At 39.5% G+C, this 27,807-nt stretch overlaps 2 protein-coding genes across 6 annotated transcripts in view; one reads left to right on the forward strand and one right to left on the reverse strand.

The window, feature by feature from the left end:
* GNB1 (G protein subunit beta 1) overlaps positions 1-17,134 on the reverse strand; it is an 87,299-nt gene extending 70,165 nt beyond the window's left edge. The window contains exon 1 of one of the 5 annotated variants that reach the window (XM_037881502.2): positions 16,858-17,134. The gene's annotated coding sequence lies outside the window, so the exon portion shown is untranslated. The other 4 variants (XM_037881504.2, XM_037881503.2, XM_043531483.1 and 1 more) reach the window with 4 other exon arrangements.
* A 639-nt stretch (positions 17,135-17,773) lies between these two features.
* Positions 17,774-27,807, forward strand: part of CALML6 (calmodulin like 6) — a 68,656-nt gene continuing 58,622 nt past the window's right edge. Inside the window, exons 1-2 of the transcript XR_006286401.1 lie at positions 17,774-18,046; positions 18,261-18,350. The gene's annotated coding sequence lies outside the window, so the exon portion shown is untranslated. The remainder of the gene's footprint in view (positions 18,047-18,260; positions 18,351-27,807) is intronic.

The following is a 27,807-nucleotide window of genomic DNA, read 5'->3' on the forward strand; positions in this document are numbered from 1 at the left end:
AATACATGCCTGCTAATCAGGAAATGAAGTCAAGTCGACAAGAATCAGCTATTGCTCCTGTTCTCATCACATCACTTAGGCTATGTCTACACAAGCATTTTTGTCAGTCAGGGGTGTGGAAGAAAAAAAAAACACCCCTGACCAAACACAAATTTCACTGACAGCAGTGCAGGGGTGGACAGTGCTATGTCAGCGGGAGACTCACTCCCATTGACCTACCACTTCCAACAAGCGGCGGTAGCTTTAATTATGCCAATGGGAGAGCTCTCTCCTGTCGGCATAGAGCAGCTACATGGGAGACCTTAGAGTGTTGCAGCTGCATCAGTACAGCTGTGCCATTGTAAGGTCTGTCATCTAGACACAGCCTTAAGGTAGAAGAGCTTAAGAAGAGCTCTATGTAAGCTCGAAACTTGTCTCTCTCACCAACAGAAACTAGTCCAATAAAAGATACTACCTCACCCACCTTGTCTCTCTAAGGTATACCAAGGCAGCCAATAAAATTTTAACAACTTCTACAATGGTACTTTTAGCAGTGTGAATTAATCCACACATTAAGATTCCAACAATCCAAAAATATGAGAGATGGTCAACCTAAGCAAAGAGTTCTTAAACTCTTTTCTCAAGTAGTGCGAAGCTCAACAACAGTTCCTAAAAAACATCTAGGCATATTTTCCATGTGCAGAATTAGTGAAAAAGTGTTCTGGCCACAAGTCCTTATCCAGCAAGGCATTTAAGCCCATGTTTAAAGTTAAGCATGTGAGTAATGTCACTGACTTCAGCAGAACTATTCACACTTAAATGTCTTGCTGGACTGGGACCTCAGTGCTGTAAAGGAATACAAACTGTATTGAAAATTAGTTTGGCTACTTATATTCCACCATAGATAAACGTTATGCTTTACTATACAGATAAAGACAAATTTCCTGCTTCAAAAACCTTGTAATATTAGGGCCTGATCCTGCAAAGCACTTTGGCCATGTCGATTCTTACCACTGACTTTAACGGAACTATGCAAGATGATCCCCTTGCAGTATTACGGCCTTAAGACAAACCGAAAAGGACTAACTGAGGGAAGGATTGAACAATGGTACTTGAACTGCCTTCCATCCATCATACTTACCACTCAGTCCTGGCTATACACTAATATGGAAGCTGTAGCTTGTTCAACTGATCTGAACATCTCTACCCTTGCCCTCCCACCCATCCTTACCGAATATAGGACTAGGAAGAGAGATTTCAACCCCTACAAGTATCTTTTGTGCAAAGACTTGAATAGACAAACTTAAAAATTACTAGCATATTTGACAAATTTCAATGATTGAAATGTAAAAATTCAGAAGCGCAAACAATTAAGCTAGTATGCCAGTCTTAACAGAAAGAGAAGGACGCCAAGATTTAAACCATTCCAATTGATCTGTACTGATTTACTACTTATAAGTTCTCTGAAGACATACATTTTCACGCTGGACACCAAAGCTAACAAATATTTTTAGACGCACCCACTAAATAACGATCTTCAGAGATTTAAATCTGACACGATTTTTCCAATTTTATAACAAACCTTGCACATTCTAAGCAGCATAACAGTTCTGTAACTCTTCCAATGCCATAATCCACAGTAAGCATACATGCACAAAAAGATCTCATTCCATCAGCCTTTATGTTGCCAGTTCATACACCCTGATTGCTTGTAGTCTCCCAGTTATCGTTACATTTTGTCCTGCAAAGCCAATAAAAAGCTACATCAGAGCTCAGGAAAGTGACAATGGAAACAGGGCTTTTTTACCTCTAGGCCACTGGTTCACATCCAGTTCAAGTTGGTAGTCACCAAAAGTTATAGCCATCTTAAAAGCAGTTCAGTGACGCCCTATGCGAAATGTACTGGTCTCAATACAAATCTTGGTGGACAGGTGTCCACATCCCAAAATCATAACTGCCATCCTTGTCACCAGTGGTACCAAGGACTGAACAGGAGGCTAAGGAAGGGTAGAGCAGTAGAGACTTCCAAGGTACTTAATTATGGGGGGGCTGGGGGGGCGGCGTGTCTGGGAACACAGAATGCTTCTTGTCTCAGCAGCCAGTGGGTTTGGAGGAGTGGGGCTGAAGAGTGGTGTTCAAAATTTATCTGATGCCTTCCAGTCATAGGCTGCTACAAAAGATAGAATCTCGGAGTAGAATCTAGGGATAACACCACAGCAGAAGTTGCAACATCTGGAAGGTGGGGAGCCTCAGCTTCTCACCTGGATATTGTCCCTCTTGGGCAGCGCCCCCTATCGCAGGCGGATTTTTTTTTTTTAATAAATATTTTGTTAACAGGTTTATTCCTCTAGATAGTACACATCTAGGGAAGAGTGGGAGAAGAGGACAGAGAAGACACAGAAGCATTGAATTCAATGTAGAAGGGAAAAAATAAGGGGAGGAGGAAGAGAGAAATAAGAGCAGAAACCAACAATGAGAACATCACAGAAAAAAAAAAAGTCAGATTTATTTTAGGGAAAAAAAGCGTACATGGAAGCGAGGAAAGGAAAGATGGTCTAACAACAGAGCAATGTGATAAATTGTTAAAGGACTAGGAATCAAGAGATCAATGTTATCTCCCAACTCTTGCTCTGCATTTGTACAATGGGATTCCAAATTCTGTTGCTGCTTCTAAGTGCTATTGTAATACAAATAGGCTTTTTTTTTTTTTAAATACAGTAAAGAGAAAGTTATTTGAAAATATATTCCTATTACTTATAGTACAAGACAGCCAGTACATACAGCGGACCCTCACTAGAGAGGACGTTGCTAGAGCGTGGATTCGCATATAGCACGGTCGTGGCAATGGATCCCAAATTTAAATATTTAAATTTTAATCCATGGTAACACAGCCCCGCTATAACACAGCCCCGCGCATGGATCCCGAACCCCGCATTCTAGCGAGGGTCCAGTGTATTCCTTTAAACTGTAAGGGGACATGGTTTCAAGGCCCAGCCTGGAAACATGCTATTTTTCACTCTGGATAGTAGACTGAGTCCTCAGGCTAATAGGCATCAAGGAAATTCAAGACCTGGCTTAGTATATGAGTTCATATTTAGCTTTGTGGAAAAAAAGAGGTTGCAAGTGAATAGAAACATTAAAAGATCACACTATATGCAGGCCATCCTCTTATATCTGGAGATTTGCCAGGATACTTTACCACAAAACTCTGAATGTGGTTTGAAACATCTTCCCCATTGTCAAGGAATTTACACAGCTTAACACACACACACATACCATTTTCTCAGGATATTCTATTCAATGACAGAAAGTGGAGGATTTGAGGAAAATGCTACAAAATTGCATCTAAAAAACTTATGATTATAGAATCATAGAATATCAGGGTTGGAAGGGACCTCAGGAGGTCATCTAGTCCAACCCCCTGCTCAAAGCAGGACCAATCCCCAATTAAATCATCCCAGCCAGGGCTTTGTCAAGCCTGACCTTAAAAACTTCTAAGGAAGGAGATTCTACCACCTCCCTAGGTAACACGTTCCAGTGTTTCACCACCCTCTTGGTGAAAAAGTTTTTCCTAATATTCAACCTAAACCTCCCCCACTGCAACTTGAGACCATTACTCCTTGTCCTGTCCTCTTCTACCACTGAGAATAGTCTAGAACCATCCTCTCTGGAACCACCTCTCAGGTAGTTGAAAGTAGCTATCAAATCCCCCCTCATTCTTCTCTTCCGCAGATTAAACAATCCCAGTTCCCTCAGCCTCTCCCCATAAGTCATGTGTTCCAGACCCCTAATCATTTTTGTTGCCCTTCGCTGGACTCTCTCCAATTTATCCACATCCTTCTTGTAGTGTGGGGCCCAAAACTGGACACAGTACTCCAAATGAGGCCTCACCAATGTCGAATAGAGGGGAACGATCACGTCCGTCGATCTGCTCACTATGCCCCTACTTATACATCCCAAAATGCCATTGGCCTTCTTGGCAACAAGGGCACACTGCTGACTCATATCCAGCTTCTCGTCCACTGTCACCCCTAGGTCCTTTTCCGCAGGACTGCTGCCTAGCCATTCGGTCCCTAGTCTGTAGCGGTGCATTGGGTTCTTCCGTCCTAAGTGCAGGACCCTGCACTTATCCTTATTGAACCTCATCAGATTTCTTTTGGCCCAATCCTCCAATTTGTCTAGGTCCCTCTGTATCCTATCCCTGCCCTCCAGCGTATCTACCACTCCTCCTAGTTTAGTATCATCCGCAAATTTGCTGAGGGTGCAATCCACACCATCCTCCAGATCATTTATGAAGATATTGAACAAAACCGGCCCCAGGACCGACCCCTGGGGCACTCCACTTGACACCGGCTGCCAACTAGACATGGAGCCATTGATCACTACCCGTTGAGCCCGACAATCTAGCCAACTTTCTACCCACCTCATAGTGCATTCATCCAGCCCATACTACTTTAACTTGCTGACAAGAATACTGTGGGAGACCGTGTCAAAAGCTTTGCTAAAGTCAAGAAACAATACATCCACTGCTTTCCCTTCATCCACAGAACCAGTAATCTCATCATAGAAGGCGATTAGATTAGTCAGGCATGACCTTCCCTTGGTGAATCCATGCTGACTGTTCCTGATCACTTTCCTCTCATGTAAGTGCTTCAGGATTGATTCTTTGAGGACCTGCTCCATGATTTTTCCGGGGACTGAGGTGAGGCTGACTGGCCTGTAGTTCCCAGGATCCTCCTCCTTCCCTTTTTTAAAGATTGGCACTACATTAGCCTTTTTCCAGTCATCCGGGACTTCCCCCGTTCGCCACGAGTTTTCAAAGATAATGGCCAATGGCTCTGCAATCACAGCCGCCAATTCCTTTAGCACTCTCGGATGCAACTCGTCCGGCCCCATGGACTTGTGCACGTCCAGCTTTTCTAAATAGTCCCTAACCACCTCTTTCTCCACTGAGGGCTGGCCATCTACTCCCGATGCTGTGATGCCCAGCGCAGCAGTCTGGGAGCTGACCTTGTTCGTGAAGACAGAGGCAAAAAAAGCACTGAGTACACTGGCTTTTTCCACATCCTCTGTCACTAGGTTGCCTCCCTCATTCAGTAAGGGGCCCACACTTTCCTTGCCTTTCTTCTTGTTGCCAACATACCTGAAGAAACCCTTCTTGTTACTCTTGACATCTCTTGCTAGCTGCAGCTCCAGGTGCGATTTGGCCCTCCTGATTTCATTCCTACATGCCCGAGCAATATTTTTATACTCATCCCTGGTCATATGTCCAACCTTCCACTTCTTGTAAGCTTCTTTTTTATGTTTAAGATCCGCTAGGATTTCACCGTTAAGCCAAGCTGGTTGCCTGCCATATTTACTATTCTTTCGACTCATCGGGATGGTTTGTCCCTGTAACCTCAATAGGGATTCCTTGAAATACAGCCAGCTCTCCTGGACTCCTTTCCCCTTCATGTTAGTCCCCCAGGGGATCCTACCCATCCGTTCCCTGAGGGAGTCGAAGTCTACTTTCCTGAAGTCCAGGGTCCGTATCCTGCTGCTTACCTTTCTTCCCTGCGTCAGGATCCTGAACTCAACCAACTCATGGTTACTGCCCCCCAGATTCCCATCCACTTTTGCTTCCCCTACTAATTCTTCCTGGTTTGTGAGCAGCAGGTCAAGAAAAGCTTCCCCCCAGTTGGCTCCTCTAGCACTTGCACCAGGAAATTGTCCCCTACGCTTTCCAAAAACTTCCTGGATTGTCTATGCACCGCTGTATTGCTCTCCCAGCAGATATCAGGAAAATTAAAGTCACCCATGAGAACCAGGGCGTGCGATCTAGTAGCTTCTGCGAGTTGCCAGAAGAAAGCCTCATCCACCTGGTCCGGTGGTCTATAGCAGACTCCCACCACGACATCACTCTTGTTGCTCACACTTCTAAACTTAATCCATAGACACTCAGGTTTTTCTGCAGTTTCGTACCGGAGCTCTGAGCATTCATACTGCTCCCTTACATACAGTGCTACTCCCCCACCTTTTCTGCCCTGCCTGTCCTTCCTGAACAGTTTATAACCATCCATGACAGTACTCCAATCATGTGAGTTATCCCACCAAGTCTCTGTTATTCCAATCACGTCATAATTCCTTGACATCACCAGGGCCTCCATACAACACTAAGATCTTATATATACAACACTAAGATGCAATAGCAGGTTAGAGAACACTCAAGTAGCCACACCTACAAACTACTACACCGGGTCTAAAAGCCCTATATATTTAGGTTTAAGTGTTTTTGGATTTCTTTCTGCTACCAACAAATATGTTTGTATTAACAAATGTGTTTATATTAAGGAATAAAAGCATTTCCCTACGGTGCTGAAAATCCAAGTACAAGGCTTTTCCGAGAATTAGAAAGTAAACAGACTATGAAAGGAAAGTGAAATTGACTAGTCTAGCTTCATTGTCTAAACTGAGTGAAGGATAAATTAAATTTTTAAATATCTGATTACACTTTATTTTTCTCCATTTATACTATGACGATGACACAGGTAATAAACTTTTAATTTTTAACCCAACACTGTCTCTTTCAACAAAAAGACTTCACTTTCTAACAATTTTATGCAGCTTCTAACTAATTCAAACTTTTTCTACAAAGAGCTAATAACTTGTCTAACAAAACCTGCAGTAGCTGCAGTGATTGTAATTTGATTGTCCAGGAAGTCCCAATACTCCCATAATAGTTGTCAGAAGCATTCAAAATATGAAAGAGCTACTGCATAACACAATTGGAAGCTTATTTATGGACATAACTGGATATTTTTAATCAAAAAAGCTGATCAACATGTTTGAAGTAATTTAATTTTTCTGCTCAGTTGCTAATCTCTGAAAATGTCCTAACTGTGCTATTAACATTTTATATTATTTGTTAAACAGCAATAGTGGGCTTGGTACTGTACAAGACATGGAATTTACAAGCTAAGCACACTTATGTTCTGCACACTGGACTGGACGGGACCTTTCTGCATTAAAACCCTGATGAGTGCCTATTCTGCAAAACCGGCAAGCTTCAAGGTCCAAAACTTGTGAACCCAAGGCAGCCGAGTATAAATTCATCTCATTCTAAGGATATATACAATTTGTTTCTAGCCCTGACAAGTAATACAATCTCAAACTTCAAAACACAGCGATTCTTAAATAATCTTATTTTCCCATATCATTGCCATACACAATTACAACTACTTCAAATTAGTATAAAGCAGTATTCTAATTAGAGGATCATGATATATTGGCTGCTAAAATCGTATATGCAATGAAGAGGTGGCAGAAAGATAATGCCATATTTTGAAGTATGGGATTCACTTACTGGGCCACTGGAGCTCCTCTTGAAAGTGAAAAGAGGAACTGCTTATGATGTCAGCAGCAGCACTAGACTAAAAGGGCTTCTGAGAGTGTGCTAGGCAAGGGAACTCCCACAGAAAAAAATAAATATAAACCGCTAAGGGTTTTCTTAAACCATTGAGAAAGTTTAAAGTGCGAGCTTGGACCAACCTACAAGAATTCTCTAGTCATCCAAGTTACACTTTTGAGCCTGATGAATTCAGCGTAAGATCCAGGGAACTACAAGACACCCAGTCTTTCAATGTCTGCATCCAAATGGTATGAAGTATTCAAGTGAGGATAAAAGCTGAAATGACTGCAGTTTCTGGCTTCTGTCATACTGACTTTCAACACATGTTCATGGGTCAGCAATACTTTGACTCTAGTGTATGGCTCCAGCTTATGAAATTTATGAAAATAACTACATCAATTTAAAAATTAGAACACTGAATTTATGGGTCATTCAGCTATAAGTCCAAGAAATATTTCTTATCTGGTTTTAAATAGCAAAGGGAACAGTCATAACAATAAACAAGTTATCAGGCACAGAAGAGGTGCATACTGATTGCCAGGCAGTGTGTCTGCCAGCGCTTAAGAAAATTCAGGACTTCGTAACTGCAGCATAATTAAATTGCTATAAACATCAAGCAAGCTGTTGGTGATCTTTGTACAGACAACACTTCTGCGTAACAGACAGTGGTCTCTATCCACTAAGATCTTCAGCACCCCTAATATTCATTACCTTATGAAGAGTGTGTGACAGGACTATCACCACTGCAACACATGCTTATCCTTTCTAATAGTTTAATAAAATACAGGAACTTTTACTTCCTTGGTTGGCATATTATAATCTGATTTGGAGTCTCGGAGATATCAGCAGGATACAACAACAGGAACCCTTGCCCCTATTTGTCTGCCTTATTTTGTCAGCCCTATGGAAAGTAACAAGTCCCATTTTTTGTTAGCCCACTTTGACAAGAGCATCTTCTAGGACATGCATCTAATGAGAATTTCTACAATTTAAAATTAGCTATGAGAATTAGATTTCTTTTTAGTTTCTTACAACATAAAAATGTCTACTTTGTTAAATTTTACTATGTTATTTATTATGACCAGAGCCAGAAGATTTATATTATACCATCATAAACCTCAGTGTGACAAACTTGATGCTTATGTTGACGCATTTTAAATACAGCAAAAGTCTACTGTAAATACAGCACAATACTTTGCACCAAACATGCCATATATCGAACCTCATGGTCTGACCTAATGAATTGTCAGCCCAACAATTTAAAAAATAGGTATACAGAGAACAAGGAAGAGGAAGAGAATTCATCTGGAGCCTGTCAATATAGCTTATTCTCCTGAGATCAAAACAGAACTTATGGCATAAGTCTACAAAAGAAAGCTTGCAACAAAACATCACAGAGTTTCACAATGCATACATAAATACTAAAACAAGAGGAATGATATAGCCATAGTCTCTATAAGTTCAAATCTTCAAACTGATCAATGTTCTTGTCTGCCCTTAGATTTTCTACTTTTAAAGCCCTAACGACAACATTAATTCTTGCAGAATACCATGTAGTTCAAAACCATACAATAACCTACATATTTTCCCCTGGTTAAAAAAATGTCTGGGATAATCAGTGTTGCCACAGGCATTCAAATGACAAATTCAAGTTGTCCCAAGAATGTGCCGACCATTACTATTGGTCATTTAAATTCAGTCTCTAAAGCAGCTACCTTGTAATTTGAAAGTGAACAACTGTATATTCTTCTGTCAGAAAAATCTGTTAGTAATCTGTCTGAGCTTCCCACACAGCACAAAAAACCCACCCACAGTAAATACCTGTGTAAAGCTCCATAAACTTTCAGATAAAATTCTAGAGCACTTCTATTTATAGACAATGTGATTTCAGTAACATTCTCAGTTGTTGTAACTTATTTCCTCAAAACAACATGCAGGCTAGCTAGTACCCCAGAAGTGAAATTTACATGAGTTTGCTTATAAACAAATAAGCAAACAGAACACAAATGATAGAGATATTTGGAACATAAAATGCAGAAAGCAAAAGGTCTTACATAGTTTACATAACAGATGAGAAGTATAGAAGTATTTGACTTTAGGGAAAAATGAATTCTTCTTTATGCAGGGGGAAGATCATTACAAAAGCAGGTAGCAGTTAAAATTATTTAGAATATGAATAGAGTGGTTTACAACAGCAACAATGAAAGGGTACATCACAATCTTGACTGTTAAGAAGAAATAGGTGAAACTTTCTTGTCAGCAATGCCTACCCATCCGTGGTGGCTGTGATTCTTTACCTCTGTCATAAAGTCTTATGGCAGCCTTGCAAAATTCAACTCACTCAACTTTCCTGGACCAAGTAAATTTTTGATTACTGAATGAGGGTGAACAAGCAGCTTTGGTGCCTTACCTGGGAGAATGCTCACAACAAGTTTGTAAGGTCGCATTAAGGAGTTTGTGGAACCGCATATTTTGCTATTATAAATTTTTTCCTTTCTTGAAAGAGTTGTAGATAATGACAATATATTTTAATTATGATCCTTCATACTTGTATTCAGCCATATGGAATCTGCCATTGTAATAAAAGCAAACTAAACATTCTAATTATGGACAATCCAGATTTTATAATTAGGAATGCTGGTGAATTTTGCTCAGAGGAGTGTGGTAGCATTAGATATTCAACCATAAATACAACTGACAACAGCTGGAGCACAAATCAGAATTACTCGCAGCAACAACAGGACATATGTAAAATGCTGTTCAGCTATCCAACATTCAAGTAATCCTTAGCATGTATCAAAGATGCTTCCTTTTCACACAGTTACCAGAAATTAGAGAGATTTTGCAGGCTAAAAATGTAAATACATTAGATACTTTTTACAAAGCAAAGTTTTAATACTAAAAAAAAATATACCTAGAGCAGTACACGGTGTTTCTCCAAGACTAAAATTTACACAGTCAGACATGGTTTCTTCTTTTATCATTCTTTTCTTCTGCTACTTATCCTCAGCAACTGGCTTTCCCTTTAAGTATTCTCTATGAAAATGTCAAACTGAAGATAATCTGGTCCTTGTCACTTTTGCTCCGTTATAGGGCTAGCTGCACTTCTGGTACACCCCCTCAGGTCTTAGGCCTTGCATCTTTACATATCCGGGGGTGGAATTCTACAATTCTGCCACTCTTGGGCTTCTCTACATAAACATTTAATCCCTGGCAAGATGGGGTGTGCACTAGCACACCAAGCACTGTCAGTATGTGTCAGCAAGCTCCACATGAACAGTTCGGAAGTGCGCTTTGATCTAGTCCTGTGTCAAAGAGAACTAAATTAAAGTGCATTAACAAACTATTAACGTGCGTCAGCAGGGTCCACATGGACAGTTAGTTCACAGCAAGCTAGCATGGAGTAGATTCATGCTCCTACTTGCCATGGACTAATTGTTCACATAAATATGACCTTAGTTAGATCAGGCCCCGAGCTGCAATAACCTGTGTAACAGTGCTTACTCAGAAGGTCTGAGTCCAGGAACTTGCGGCTCTTCTCTTCAGGAATATACAACCATTGGCTAACAACAAAACACCTTCTTACAACAAACTTATTTATTTTGCAGTAGGAACAGAGCATGTAGACAAAAAAAGATTAGAAAACAAGGTACATCCATCTCTACCTTATCATGCTCTGATGGTAACCTAAGCAGGGCTAGCTTCTTTAGACTCCCATGATAGATGTTTGTCTCTCACCCTGGCTGCCCTGCACAACTATCTATCCCCTTCTCTTTAGGGGGTGTTAGCTTTTAAACCGTCCCTAGTTCTTTTGATCTCCTGCGTTTGCAGGCCTCTTCCTCTCCTAGCATTGTCTGAAGTGTTTGCTGAGAAATGACTTATTGGCCATTCTTTTACCTTCCTGCTTGTTTTTTTCCTGACACCCCCATATTAAACTAACTCAATATATTAATATAGTAAACGCCAGAACATACAATATTCATAAATTACAGAGCAGCTCCAAATCAGTCACAGGTCTAGAGAGCCAAACAGAAGTCAATGTTCAAACTAGCATTTAAAATTACTGTGACTGACCAGTGGATGATTATTTTGGAGTCTCACCACCAATCATGTTTATGCTTCTGTGAAGTTTCAGAAATTTTACTATGATTTACATACAAGAATGAAAAAAAGCCAATCTCTAATTACAGTATGGCTGGGAAACAATGAGTATATATGCAATGTGTAGCAAATAGGCACTGTGTCTTAAGACGTTCCCACGTTATAAAATGTAGGCTATGTGGTTATCCTTTAGCTAAACATCTAAGACTTTATTGCACAGGAACTTAAGGCACAGGGAAAAAAAAAAAAAAAAAATCAACCAGTGCCCTTTACCACACTAGACTTCCAGCTGGAGTCTTCAACCTAAAATACAAGGTAATCATTTCTTAAAATTGAAATACTTTCACATCAGCGTAATCTAATTTCAATACTGCAGTTCAACAATTATCATATAAGCACCAGGGTCAAATTACATATACAAATATTAAAAAATTTGGATACACTATTGTTACCTGAGGTTCACAATACCATTTTTTAAAATGGGTAATAGAAATCTGTCCTTATATAATACTCTACCTTTAAACATTTATGCATATTTTTGAATATCTATATTTTTTGCTTGCATTGGGAAGCCTTTTAAGGAGATGCAAATTACCATTAGATGCACAAGTAATCAACGACACAGTTAACAGTCAGCTCAAATCTTTTAAAAAGCTTTTAATGTTCTGCTAAACTACCAATTGGCTCAAGTATGTACAGATTGTGTATATATTTTTGGTCAATGCAAAAAAAAAAAAGTTTTCAGCTGAGAAAGCTGAAAAACTAATATAGATATGCCACACACCCTTTGGAGATATATTAAATTGTGATCCAACATTAAACTGATCCATATATAATTTTTTAAAAGTTAATTTGTGACTTTGGTTGCAAGAAAAACAATCCAGATTTTCAATTGGGTAAACTATTTTTTAGCCTGCACTTAAGGCTATAGTTAGAAAACACCCTTGCTCTCCACCCTATCCTGACCATCAAAGTAACAGAATCTAACCAGTACAGGGTTATCAACATTCTCCCTACCACAACCACTAATATGTTACGGCAAGAAATGTTGGCATTAGTCAGTGTAGGCATTGGGGGGGGGGGGTCCTAAGAAGATTTATCTAATAGTAATTCAACCGTATGACTACATGGATTTCTCATTTCCATTTGTTAGTATCAAACTAGTTGCTAAATGGGAGTCTCAAAACAATACGGTATGCCATATGGCTAAAACTGGATATTAAAATTGAGAATATCAATTACCAATCCACTAATGCTGAGAGCCAAAAATCCATGGACAGTAAGAATTTAATCCAATTCAAAGACCGCAACATGAGCCAAGCCTTATCTACAGGAGGCAAAACCTACAGTCATTTTAGCAGAAAGCTACAAAATACAAATTTCAATCACAAGAATAAACTCAATTAGTAAATGCATCACCTCCTTAATACTTCTGTACCTTTAACCTGGAAGTTGCAGGGAATCAACCTAAGAAAGAATTTATCTTGCTTTGTTAAGAATATATTTCTGGATCTCAGCTTTCTGAAGGGATCTAACTTAAAACCCTTCTTACAGGAACTACGTAAAAAGCACACTTTTTAGCAAAATTACATATACAGTTTATATCCCTACATTCTGATTTTATATAGTTACTGGTATCTAATTTCACACTGTGGTTGAGAAATCATAACTCAAAACAGAACTGCTAAGGAAGATCAGTTAGTTGCTTCCTACATGACCTAATTTAAACCTTTAGAACACCAGGAAGTTGTTACACACAACAGCTAGCAACATCTTGTTTGGTTTGGGGGAAGGGTGTTATACACAAAAAAGATTATATATATTTGTTGTTAATGAATATATTCCAAAGCAATCATATTTACATGCTGGGTATACAACAACCAAAAGTCAAACTATTCTTCATCTTCCACAATAATTGCTAATTTCCAAGGATATTAATACACGAATAAGGAAAATACTTTTAATTGTTTCAGTTTTTAAATTTAAGATCGATTTACTAAATGTTCACAATTGGATAAACTTATGCATTCAAATGGTGGGAAACACTGCTAGCTTTTTTTACCTTAAGAAATTGTGAATTCTTATTAGGTTTAACATTCCGTCTTCAAGTATGTTTCTCAAAGTGAGGGTAAGGCCTCAAAGCTGTTCCAGCTGGATTTACAGTAGATTCTGAACATGAGGCACCAACAAAGATTTCATGAAAGGATGCTTGCTACACAATGACCTGACAACTATAAGGACTAAGCAGGGATAAATGTATATGATCTTAGTCGCCCAATACAGGAACCTACTTTATTTTTCAAGTTCTTGTTCTTACCATGAAAAACAAGAAGAATCTGAAATATTAAATACTAGTTAATCTAGTTTTAAATTCAATGGCATAAAAAAAAATAAATACTCAAACTGAAACAGCACTGACAGGTTCTTAAAGAAATGTCCTTCAAATGATTTATTGAACTAATTATATAGATGTAGTTAATTTCTTCAATATTTATCTTCATTTTGAAAAATGCTAACATTATGCATTTCCAATACAAAACACAAAAATGGAAACAAAAACCTTAATCACAAATAAGGTTTTTGTAGCCCAATACAAAAGTAAGCTATAAAACAGATTGGTTATACTCTAAATAACCAATGGCAAATGATGGATTATAGAAAAAATAAATCCACAGAGCAGTACTAAAACTCCTGATCCATTATCAAGAGTTTAGAGGTCATCTGAATACAGAAGACATATTACAAAGCAGCAAAATATTTTCAGAATAGTGCAACATGTATTTTAAACTTATTAACAGTCATTTGAAAATGCTTGGGAGTAAATCTATTTTATTAAATACTAACTGGAGAGTTTATTTTATTGAGGATGTGAAGTTAGAAATAAGGTTAACACTAGTATAAATAATAAACATCATCATAAACTACCAATAGGAAATTTATACCTTTCTGGAATATATACTTTTTTTAAAAAGTCATCTTGTAATGTAATTTTAAAATATGACATGTACCATATAAAACACAGAAAAAGGTTTTAATATCCAAATAACCTTTTTCTTCCACCTCTCTATAATGGAAAGAATAATGCCCTAAGTATGACAACTATTTCAGGTCAAATGCAGTTTTAAAAGCCTCCACATATCATCCGAACATTCTCAAGCAGAAGAGAGCTTCTCCTTTGTATCACAAAAAATGACTACTTGGGGTCTGATTATTACTAGACTGGTAAAACAAAATTTTACAAAGCCACTCATACAGGATTTTATATACACATTCTGGATTATGGAAAAATGTTTTTTTAAGTCTATTTGTGGCTAAAATAGAAAACAAAGAAAAACGTTCCTAAATGCCATTATAACGGGCATTAAATGATAGAACAAAATCACGTTTCTGTTTTATCCAGTCACAGCCTATGTGAAAATTTCAACAAAACTATTTACTCCTCCCACCTAGTCTATCCTCCCATGTATTTGGGGGAAAACCTACAAAAATTAAAACAGGAAGAAAAACGTTTGTTTTACCATTCCCCCAATCCCCTTCCTACCACAAAAAAATAGGAGAAAGCAGACAAAAAACAAAAGACATCCAAAATACAAGTAAGGAATAAGATCTACTTTGGCAGAGCTATGATGAGGAGGAGTTGAAAATGAGAGAGCTGCCTTGCTGCAAACGCCATCTTGTTGCAGTTATTGGGCCCAGGCACAGAAGGATCCATTCATTCACAGCAAAAAGAAAATCAAACACACACCCTCGGTAAGCTGCAGCCACCAAAACAACTGCACTATTATCACCTCGCTCCCCAAAAATACACTCTTATCTAAAAAGACTGATGCTTAGCACTTAAAAAGAGTTTAGATCTCAGTGCAATATCTTATTTTTTCACATGCATTTTACATATAAATCGACAGCACTTTGTCTTGATTCACATCCCTCTGCTCAGCAAACAAGCTTCAAAATGTAGAATAAGCCTCCAACGACTAGGTGCAGAAATGATCAAACTGCAAAATGTTTTGTCTCTCATTTCAGTCAGTTGTCTATAAGAACGATTTTACTGGATTTTTTTTTTTTAAAGCTTCCTTTTATTGTCAGATGTTCTTTCCTCTTTGTTTCTAGTGTGTAGACAATACCTAATAATGTGGCAGTTAACATCATGGAAAGGATGCCTTCTTTGAAATGAGTCCCAAGTAGTGACTTTGTAAGAGAATATTGAAAAATCACATTTGTTAAAATTTCAGCTAATCTTCACAAGTGATTAATTGACATCTTGGAATAACCTCTATGTCATCCTGACTCTCTTCTAGACAAGATTATTTTTAAAGTCTTGCCTATTCCCTAATTTCATATTCATTACTTAAAATATACACGACTGTACATCCTTTTTCATTTTTATATGCAGTTTTAGAATTGAAATTTAAAAAGCTACACTTTGAAAACACCTTTAATGGATAAAAAATGTACTGAAAACCTTTTCATAACTAAGCTTTGAATTTGGGGGCAGGAGTTGTTTTTAATATTTTTAACACTTCTTCCATGGAGAAACTCCCTTATTCTGCTGTAGCAAACATCCTCCATGATCTTCGATATTACACTTACAGGCACACAAAAATATGCAGCACCATAACAGATGGAGGAACAACAAATATGCAAGCTCGATTAAAAAAAAAACATAGCTAAGGGATTAACACAACTATAGACCATACCCACCCTTCCTCCCACAGCAAAAAACAGTGTGAACCCATCCTCCAAGCCTCAGATGTTCCCTTTTCTGGGCTAGGGTCTGCTTGGAGCAGTCTTACCCTGTTTGTCACACCCTTGTCTCCTCTTAATCAATTTTCCACCATTACAGCAGAAACACACCACAGCATTTTCTTGAGACTCTCCCTCCCCCAACACTCCCTCTGTAGGGCTCGGTTTCTTTGCCAACTCACCTTTATACCTTAACGCACACACACATATACACACACAAAGAACAGCACAGTGCCTAGTGCAAATCACTCCAGCCTAATTGCAATTAAAAATGGAACCCTGCAAAACCCCGGGTTCTCTTCCCTTCTGGTCTTAAAAAACCCTTCAAAAGAAAGACTCTCCCACTCCTACCCCCACCTCTTCCTCCTCCAGCAGCTAGAGAGAGACTTGCTAGGGGAAGCTGAAGGGAGGTATTTTCAATCTCTCTATGCTAGTAGGCGCTGGACAGGCTGGGGGCAGGAGAGATCAGGGGGCATGGGGGGCTGTTAGCGAACGGGAGGGGCGGAAGAGGGATTGATGAGGGGGGCAGAGGGCAGGAGAGGGAGAAGAAGGCGAGGAGACACAGGGAGAAGGGTCCCGGGGAATCTGGGGAGTGGGGCAGCCGGGGAGCAGGGAGTGTCCGCGGGAAGGGGTCCCCAGGCCCTTACCTGCCCCTCCGGCCGCTGCTCATTAACGGGGCCGCTGTGTCCGCCGCCCGCGGCCCCTGCCCACTCCAGCTGCGTCCCTACCGGGCTGGGGGAGCCACCCGCGCTGCGTCTGGCCGGTCCCGGGGAGGCGGCGGCGGCTCGTGGGGGGCCCTGGCTCTCGGCTCCTCCTCGCGCGCTTGGTCCCCGCTCAGCTCCCCGCAGCCATCGGGAAGCGGAGCCAGGCTGGGCGCGGTAACCGCCCCGCCCGTGCGGCCCGGCCGGGAAACCCCGGCTGCCGGTCCCGCCCCGCCTCCTGGGCCGGCCCCCGAGCCCGCCCAGCGCGGCTGAGGAGGGTGAGGCGGGCGAGAGCGGTGGGAAGGGCACTGAGGAGAGGGGCATGGGAGGAGGGGAGGGAAGTAAGAAGGGCAAAGGGGGAGGTGGGGAGGGAAGTGGGGTGAGGTAGCAGCAGCGGAGAGGGAGAGAAGGCGAGGGGCACTGGAACTAGGGAAGCCAGGGCCACCAAGGGACTAAGCAAGAGTTGGGGACGAAGCCTTGTTTGTGGGGTAAAGCTGCGGGTAGTTTCAGGCGCTGGGGCTTTAGCACGACACTGGCCATCCCCAGCACCATCCCAGGATTCATGCCCACCAGACAGAGCCAGCCCATCTCACCCAAAAGCTCTTTAATTAGCTTCTCATACAACAATGGGGGCCGAAGGGAGAGGGCGATGAGGAGAACGGAGATCAGGCCAAGCAACGTTTTTCTGGTTGAGCAGTTTATTTCTCTCTTCGGGACCATGAAACGCGGAGTGGTCAGTTTCACTTTCTGGTTCCCAGGCTCCATGCAGCGGCTGGACTTCTCCTCTGGAGGACTCTCCGGCCCTGCATTGCTATGATTCTCTCGGGGAGATGTTTAAATCCGGAGGTAACGGTCTCCGTGTCAGCAGTTGAGGTTTTGTAAAGGATCACCAACTTTTTTAAAAAAATTAAATTTTGAGCTTCGCCTAAGCAAAGGTGCCCTTGCAAAGAAAACAGTTCCTTTTATTACAAAGTTAACATGAGAATAAATTATCCCCCCAAAAGAAAGTTGGATTTGAAGAAAGAAAAGGACACGACAATAGTCAGAGACCTCAATGAGGTTTTTTTTTATTTTTAAAGATATAAGAAACCTATTCGCTTTCAGGATCTTGGAGAAAAAGCTACAAAGCAAGAAGGTTGGAAGTAGTTCCCTTTTACTTTACCACTGGGACTCAGAAACCAAGCAGTGACATAATCTAAAATAGTCAAACACAGATGTCCCTGTAGGGTTTTATTTGTATTGCAGCAGTGCCCATAGCCCCAACAGATTGTAACTCAATTGTACAGATATATAGTAAGAGATAAGCAAAAGCAAGGATGGGAAACAAAAATATTATTCTTATTTTACAGCTGGGGATTAAGGTACAGAGAGATCAAGTGATCTCCTGCATCCCAGTTTAGTGACCTAGCAACAAGACCTGCTTTCCTTATGGCACAAAAGTAAGTATACAGATACACCAGTCTTTTTTCATTAACGGTCCCACATGCATTTTCCTGTACTTTATTACATTAAGTCACATGTGAGGACTTCTCTTCTTGCCTAACTAATTACAATGAAGCCCATAAGAACCAAATAAACTCTTCAAACTCTTTACCCAGTAAAACCCACAGAAAAAAGGTGGCTTAAAATCCTGTCTTTATGTGTATTGATAAAGCTAGAAAAGAAAAATAACACTAAATGCTTGATAAACCAAAGAAAAGAAGTTGCTCCTTGTAGCTTCAAAACTTTCCTCTGTAGGTCTGTAAATGTCTCCTTCCCCTTGATTTAAATTGCCAGGTATGTGAGGAAGTGCATGCTGGGAAATGTTTGTTTAAAAAAAAAAACAACCCTCCACCCCCTCAGAATTGGATGGTTATGAGTAGTTACTAAGAAAGAGTAAGGATAGTTTTGGTGATTATGATTCAAGAGAATGAGTTACTTGATGTGTGTTAGTATAATATGAAATTACTTAGGTAACTATATTTTTATTTTTGTTTGTATAATAACTATTCAAATGTGTTTTGAAAAATCTTACATCTTGTGTTTGATGTTACTGGTAAGTTTGAGGGTGGAGTCCTGAACAAAACAGGAAACTTTACTTAGGTGTCTAGATCAGAGGACTGAGCATCACAATTCTTGGGTTACATTCCCAGTTCTACTATTGTTCTGTTGTGTAACCTCAGGCTGTTTGCTTATACCCCATTCCTACAAACATTTATGGGTGTTTACCTCTATGGACAGGTACAATCCCACTAAAGTCAATGGAACTACTCATGTGTAAAGTTGGGCATGTGCCTAGAGGTCCCAGATTGTGGCCTTGATCTCTCTTATGCTTAATTTCTCCCATCTGTAAACTAGTGATGAGACTTAACTATTTCAGAGGCTTATTGTCTGCTTTACTGGGTGATGGTAAAGTGTTTGAAGTGTAATTATAAACACAACTACTGCAATGTTCCAGTCAAAACAGCCTCTCCTCTGAGTGGTAGGGTTTCTTATAGAGTATGTTTCATAATTGTTTATAGATACTGTATATAGGTGGGCATTTTTTTAAACACTGAGATTAAAATGTCATTTTTGAGACCCTAAACTTTGTGTTGAATGAAGGGGAGACCACCCAATATTCAATATACAAAAAAGAGATGGCATATAGAAGCTAAAAACATGTACCGTTAAGCAGAGTTCAGGCCTGAGTGCTCTTGTGGAATTTCATCAGCTTTAATTGCCAAAACAGATTGGCCCCTTTCCAGTCTGACTATGTTCAGAAGTGTCTTGGCAGATTTAAAGTCCAAAAAGGTACTTTGTCTTTAAACAAGGCTCTGAGCTTGTTGAGAATTAGAAAACCACCTTTTAGTCTTCTGAGTGGTATCTTTCCCTGGGGTTAGGTCCCATCTCCTTCCCTGTATTACTAGACTTAAATATATATGGCATGAATCGTTTGTTATAACTATACAATGACAAACCAGTGAACATTTCTTCCCCTTAATTTCAAGCACCTGTGACATTAGATGACATACATTACTACTGCTTTGCCCTGCTTTATATGTCTGCTCCATTCTTACATGCTGCTCATAAAGAGAAATTTACATGAATCCTGAGCTTTTAGAAAATATGCCTTCAGAATTATAGACTGCTCCTCAACCAGGAGTCCATTTCATTTTTATCTTTTTCAGTATTGTATGAGAACTATGGACTAAATTCTGTGCTATGTTAGATGTGGGCTGTGCAACCTAGTTCAGTATATGAGGGGTTTGATAAGGGAGTTGAACAGACAAAACCTCGTCCTAGTGTCTAATTTCAAGTTCTTCCTCCCTAAGTGCATACTCACAATGCAGCTTTGGAGCAGTTCCTGTAAGAAATGTTCCCATTCCAGTTGCTTAATTATAATTCTCGTACCAACAAAAATTATGAATAATAAGAAGTTATACTATTAGCCTGAAAATAAAAAAGGGAGGACATTGTCTTTTTTATTTATTTATTTATTTATTTATTTAAAGACTAACTAACTGGACAAGTTAGTTCTATTGCATTTTAAAAACTGTCAGAATGGTTTCTCTTTGCTGTCTGCACATAGTGACAATTTGAAAGTTAAGGTGTACACATAATATCCATTTTGCAACACAGCAAATGCCTAATTTTTACATAATATGTTACATAAAATGAAATGTGCTTAATACTATAACCCAGGACAAAAGAGTGCATAGTCCCCAAAGAAAAGTGAACGTATTATAGGAATCTAGTAAAGTTTAGCTGTCAGATGCCAGCTGAAACAATGGTTGGAATCTTGAAACAGTGTAGTTGCTAGTGTAGCTATAGCCTGGCTACCTAGGCTTCAGAAGAAACTTCCTCTCTGAGCAGGTTATTCCATAATTCTCCGTTATGGAATTTCTTGCACTTTCCTCTGAACCATCTGGTATTTAGTGCTGTTAAAGACAGGATACTGAACTAGCTGGACTTTTGGGCTGATCTGGTATGGCAATTTCTATGTTCCTATGAAAACTGCTTCAAACGTGACTACAAGGCTTCACATGGTTATAGACTGAGGCTGTTTTTTACTATTACATTCCCAGAAACCCTATGATCTTGGGAAGCAAGAGTCTTGCAGGTTGCACTCTAACATAAGATCAGTGTGTTATGGTGCATTGCACATTGCTAGTAAAGCTGTGAAAAATCATTGTTCAATTGAACAGGAACTATAAGCCTTTTGTGTGGAACACAAAGAAGCTGGTTGATAAAAATGAGAATATTCTACTTAGTGTAGTATCATTATGAAACATTTGCAAGTAGGGAACAATTGTGCCACACACAATTTTAGTTAGCTGCCAGTTCCAGATTTAGAGGACTTCCCCTTTAGACCAAGATAGTATTTAATTTCATACACAGTGAAGAACTATATTCTAGCTTTCAACCTCCAGACTTCACTCACACTCTTGCGGTCGTGTGATTGCTGCTAACACACAAAAAATTGAGGTCCAAGGGTTAAAAATATCCGTGCAGACATTAATGTGTGAACATTAACTTTGGAACCATTGTGTACCAGAAATGCTGTCTCCGCCCTGCCCCCCAAAGGTCTTGAACTGAAAGGTGGAGTTGTCAAGTGGTTAGAGCAGGGAAGTGGGGTAACAATTACTGGGTTGTTTCTTGCTCTGCCACACTTACATGTGATCTTGGGAAAACCTTTTCACCTGTCTATGGCTCAATCACCCCACCTGTAAAAGTGTTACAATAATACTTGCCCACAGGGGTGTTGTGAGACTTACTGTTCATAAAATGCCTTGAGATCCTCGCTTGAAAGGTGCTAGAGAAGTGCAAATATTTTCATTCTAGTGCTTAGTTAGGATTGGTTTAAAAATAAATGGACTCAGATATGACAGTTTCTTCTTTTGTTTGTAGATCTTGTTTGGCTTAGCAATACCTAGGGTTCAGCAGGTCTCTCTTCTTCACCAAAATTACATAATATTTTAAAAGTTGCAGGGAACTGGAAGTGTTATTTACCTGAAGGTTATTTTATATTTCAGATTTCCAGGTGCCTAGAATTAATAGACTGGGACTCAGTATTAAGCAAGTAATTTGCAACTTTTCAGAACACATAACGTTAGTCTACCTAAAACTAAATTCCATATCTGCTGTTCCCAGCATGCACTGGGGCTTCTTGTGCAAAATTTGAGAAAACCTCTCTACTTTGATTGTCCTAAAATATGGTCAAGAACATATGGGATCATTCTTATTCAGTAGGTTATTACAACTAAGCTTAACCTGCTTCATTTTTACAGAACTAATATACACTGATTATCTACATCCACAGCAAGTGAGTTTTGGGTCAAAAGCTATATATCGAATGAAGTAGCTGAAAGAGAGAAGTGTGTGTGTGTGTGTGTGTGCGCACATGTGTCTGGGCACAAAATCTACTTTCTTGCCCTTTATCATGTTGCAAATGAAAGAAGATAAGCAACATTTTTGATAGATAGGTGAAATATTATCTTAAATCAGTAAGTAGAATTTACAGTACTTGCACGAATGATAAAAGCCCTGATCCTGCAATAAGCTCTGTGCTAGGCCCGTTGCAGAACTCGGGCCTAATTTATTATATCAAATATCTTGCATGTTATAATGAACTTAATTCCATTATCATTGCAAACAATGAATAAAGTAACATTTAATAACCCATTACAAACTTTAATCTGGATACCCATTGTTTAATGTTGCAGATGTTATGGATAACAATTGCTATAAAACTTAGTGGTAAAATGGAATTATTCTATTTATTACATATGCTTAGAATTTCAAAATTTTATTCCTAGGGCTTGACTGTGATAAGTGCTGAGCGCCTGCAGCTCTCACTGACCTTAAAAGGAGCCATCAAGAGCATGCAGTTAGTGACAATTTCAGTAGGGGACTCCAAAACTGGGTATGTGATTCAGTGACAACTGAAGTCAGTTGACTTCCATTGGATCTATTGATTTCAGTGGGCATTGACTAAGGTCTTTTGAGAGAAATAGTCTTATCTCAGATGACAGGTGTCTTAAAAATATAATTATATGGACAGTAAGATTAGGTGTAAAAGCAATTTGAAAATCATCAAATAGGGCTGTGAAAAAAGAGTATTGTTTAGATAGCAAATTACCAGCTAAAATTCAACCAACTTAGTTGGGGGAATACACTTATTTCCCTATACCAATTATCTTCTCTTTTCTATTGCCATACATTTAATTAAAAAGAGAAATTGTATAAATTAAATATTTCTAACTTCAGATACTCTTCCAGGGAATAATCTGAAAGTGTGCTGTAAGAGTGTTGGTGTGATTCTGGAATATGAGGTGGTCTCTTAGTTTATTATTTTGGTTGTTTTTAGAAATTTTAGTCCCCTAAAATTTCTCAATTGGAAGTCAACAAATAGAAGCCTTAGCAATATGTACTTTTCTGCTACACGTTCATTATTGTTGTACATTAAATGGAGCCATAGAACTTTTTCTTTTTTCTGCCTTATCTTAGGGAATGGTATTTATATCTGTCTGGTGATAATCACCTGCTTATCCCAAAGTCTAGGAGCAACTGAACTCATCATAAGATTCATACAGCATTTTACTTGGATATAATTTGTAAAGTTGAAATCATTCAGATAAAAGAACAATACTATTTGTATGCAAAAATTAATCACTTTCTAAGAAACAAGGAAAACTGCTGACAAAATACTCTACAATAAAACATATTATATTTCTAAACAATATGTAATAATGTCACTTGCAAACAATCTCTTTTGTGAACTGAGTTATACTTTGGGGACTAAATTAGGTCTTTACTCTTCTTGTTTAACAAAGATCATTCTCTCTTGGGTATATGATATATCCCTCCTTCTTTCTCTCTTACTTTAAATGCGTTTCTCTGACTCCTGCATACTTGGAAAAGGATAATGTTCTCACTTTAATTGTTATACAGAAAAGACCTAATACAGATGTCTCTGAAAAGGAGGTACTGCTATGGATTGTTCACTGAACGTTGTTGGTGTACTTGAACCTGCACAGAATTTAGAGAAAAACAGAGTCCCTGCCTGCCAGGTGTTCAACAGGGCTATTATGTTTTGGTTTAGTGAAAAAGTAACCTTTATTAATCTTTTAAATTAATAAAATTTGTTTTACAACACTTAGGGTAATCTAAAATGATTTGATTGAGTTCTTTATCTTTCTTTCTATCTAAAAATTTATATAAGTTAAACATGAGTTGGAGAGTATTTTATATGTATTTAAGGATGGCAGAAAAAGTAGAAATTTGGCAAAGGGACTAGAAAGAGAACTTGAATGGACTATTAATAGCCAATCAAGTATCACTGGCTGATTAGTAGTAGAAGTAGTCAATATTTCTATTATGGCAGTGCTCAAAAGCCCCATTTAGGGGCCTCGTGGTGCTGGGGATGTACAAATACAGATAAGGGGCAATCCTTGCTTTCATTTGCAGTCAGGGACTGTAAAGAACCCAGATTTTGGTGATGAGAGAGGATTCTGGAACTGGAAGATTTTCGAAATAGACTGAGATTGATCTTCAAAAGGGAAATATCAGAAAAATGGCTAGGTGAAAATTACACATTATTCAACAGTCCTGCTTCTTGTGGTATTCAGAATCTTATCTGCTTATCTAACTGTTAAAAATAAGATTTTGTTACTTTTTAACCAATTTACATTACAAAGCCACCACAGCAGTGGGAGAGCAAGCTGGATTCTATTCTAGCTCATGCAACACCTTGAGAATTGTTAACCAATTTCCTGTTGCAAATCTTCATTAATAATGATAGTGCATAAGCCAGAAAGAACCCAGCTTTACTTTCAGATCGCAGGTTGAGTTTGCAGGGCTGTAGCATTAACTTGCTATGGCAAATTGTGCTGGGACTTCCACTGGTTTGGAGGGGGTCCCTGCCCAACCCCAGCTCCCTCGGAACTGCTAATGACCCAGTCAGGTGGACGGTAGCATACGAACTTCTCTCTCCCCTTTATATACACCTATTACTTCAACTTTTCTCCATCAGAAATTTAGGAATGGATGAACCATCCTTAGCTTATAGCCTTTAAGGCAGAAGCTGCAAATGAACTCTCTAATAGAGGTCCCAGCTGAAAGTGCACTCCAATTTGTGCAGTCCTTTTATTGGATGTGTGTATTATTTAATATGTGTGACCTCCCTTCCTACTGCTGTTTCAATAATTTAATTTAATCCATGTACTTACATATTCACGTATATTTACATTTGTACCTAATACGTTGTCTAAACCATGTTTAAAAACCCATAAAGCAAAAACGTTAATCTTACACTTCAGTCAAAACACAGTCAGGCTTGGATTTAGTCTTAATCTGATCTCTTCCAACCAGCAGTTTCATAGACGGTGTCTTTTGTCTGAGAAACTGTACACAAACAATTCTGGGAAAAGTTCAGTGCCAAGGAAATTATTGGCAAAGGTTTACAGACCTATTCAGATTTTGTTAGTAGCCTTAGTAGGGGTGGAATGGTTATTTCTAATGATTTTTAATGTCTAAAACACTAGGGCCAAATTTTAATATAATACATTATCTAACAAAATGTTAGTTCCATATCCTGGCATGCAATTTTCTGCAATTCTTGTACATAGCATCTGAATTGGCACAACATAATGTGGCATTGTTTTATTACCAGGGAGTATACTTGGTATATATATGTACTGATTAAATGTTTATACATATCTGTGTTTATATATAACAGGGTTCAAAAAAGAACTAGATAAGTTCATGGAGAATAGGTCCATCAATGGCTATTAGCCAGGATGGGAGGGATGGTGTCCCTAGCTTGTGTTTGCCAGAAGCTGAGAATGGGCAACAAGGGATGGATCACTTGATGATTACCTGTTCTGTTCATTCCCTCTGAAGTACCTGGCATTGGCCACTGTTGGAAGACAGGATACTGGGCTAAATGGACCTTTGGTCTGACCCAGTAGGGCCTTTCTTATGTTCTTATATAACTTAGGTGGAAGTGCAGATAATTTATAATAAACTAAGGGCAGAATTTGCCTGTAAAGATATTTCAGCAAAATCTTTGTAAAAGGTTAATTCAAAATCAGATGTTTTGAGTAAACTCCAATATGACTAGATTTACTATACATATCTATTCTCTTACGGAAATATTTATTTTCATCTCATATAGTGATAACATTTATTAATATACTGTGGGGGGAAAGTTTTCACTCGAGGTAGCATATATTGTCGTAGAGTCCATGAGCTCCTTTCATGATCATATGTTAATATATATATGAGAAATTCAGAACCATATTCCCCACCATCAATACAGGTGGTGAACCTCCCAAATCAGATCCTAAGCTGGTGTAAATTGATGTAGTTCCATTTAAGTCACACAACTATGCCAGTTTACAGCAGCTAAAGAACTAGGATCCTCCCCAGAGTGATTTCTATGAGAGTTCCCAATTCCAGCAGCCTCCTCCCTAATCTTGCTATCTGCAGGCATTGCAGTGGGCCACCATCAGACTCTTCTGATGGTGTGTGTTGAAACAGAGCAAGGACTGTAACATTTCCTGTCTGTTCTGTTGTGTATATGTCTGTGTGAAGGCAGGTGTGCAATTCAGTGGTCTTGTAAGGGGATTGATGGAAAAGTTAGCCTTGATTTTGATCTGCTTTGAAGTCTCATCCCATTTGGTCCAACAACAAAAAAAAGAAAAAAACAAATGTAAAAGAGACACACCCAAAAACCTCACTCTGCCAGAATCATTAACTTGCCTTTCCTCAGAACTACATGAAACTTTGAGTTTTGCATCATTTTAACTCAGAACCATACATTAGCCCCAGCACCATTCAAAGGGATCACAAACCTTTTGCCTACACTGGAGCTTTCTAGGCTTGCTGCTCTTTGCCATCTCTTATTAACAATGCAATGAAAATCATGGCTGTTGGTTTCTGAGGAGGAGCCCAGGTAGCAAATTGTCTAGATCACATTCATTTTTTAGATTTTTTTTTTTTTTAATTCAAAGTCAATACTCAGTGAACACAGGAGGAGGAAAAGGTGGGAGTAACTAGCTCCATCTCCTTAATTACATTCTTAAGTTCCAAGGTTTTTTCAACTTGCCTATTGCTATGGAACCCCAATCCCGGACACCTGCCCCTTTTGCGGCGTGAGGGAAACCCTGGCGCACGTCTACCTGGAGTGCGCCAGGCTGCAGCCCCTATTCCGGCTCCTCATGAATATTTTGTTAAGGTTTTGGTTGCACTTTTCCCCTCACCTCCTTATCTATGCACTCCCTGTCCGTGGCCCCACTAAGTCGTGGGACCTCCTGGTCAACCTCCTCCTGGCCCTGGCTAAAGTGGCCATCTATAAAACCAGGGTGAGGAGGTTGGCCGATGGAGTCTCCTGCGACTGTGGGGCCTATTTCCGATCCTCTGTCCGTTCACGCCTCCGGGCAGAGTTCCTCTGGGTGGCGTCCACTGACTCCCTTGACGCCTTTGAGGAGCAGTGGGCGCTGTCCGGGGTCCTCTGCTCGGTGTCCCCTTCCGGTTCCCTTCGTTTGACCCTTTGACCGCACTCCTGTTCCTGTTGTTCGTTAGTTGTCCCCGGTAATTATTTGGTTTCCCAGGTCCTGTGGACCCCCTCCCCTTAGGCTGGGGGGGATCCTTTAGCAGTGGGCGGGCTTTGCCCGCCCACTTCCTGGATCCCAATAAGGCTACGGAACAAAAACGTTATTTTAAATACTTTCTGAGACTGGAAAACAGAATATTAGCAACAGTATTCTGGCCAGGAGGGAGTCTTCAGGGAGGATCTTTAAGGAGGAAAGCGGGGTGCAGGGAGAGGAGAATCTAGTTAGGAGGGTTCTAGCATGATCTAGTAGTAAGAGCAGGAAGGACAGGGACTCAGGATTCCTGAGTTCTATTAATATCTTTTCCCTGACATGTAACAGG

This window comes from Chelonia mydas, chromosome 18 (genome assembly GCF_015237465.2).
Source record: "Chelonia mydas isolate rCheMyd1 chromosome 18, rCheMyd1.pri.v2, whole genome shotgun sequence".
Taxonomy (NCBI): Eukaryota; Metazoa; Chordata; order Testudines; family Cheloniidae; genus Chelonia; species Chelonia mydas.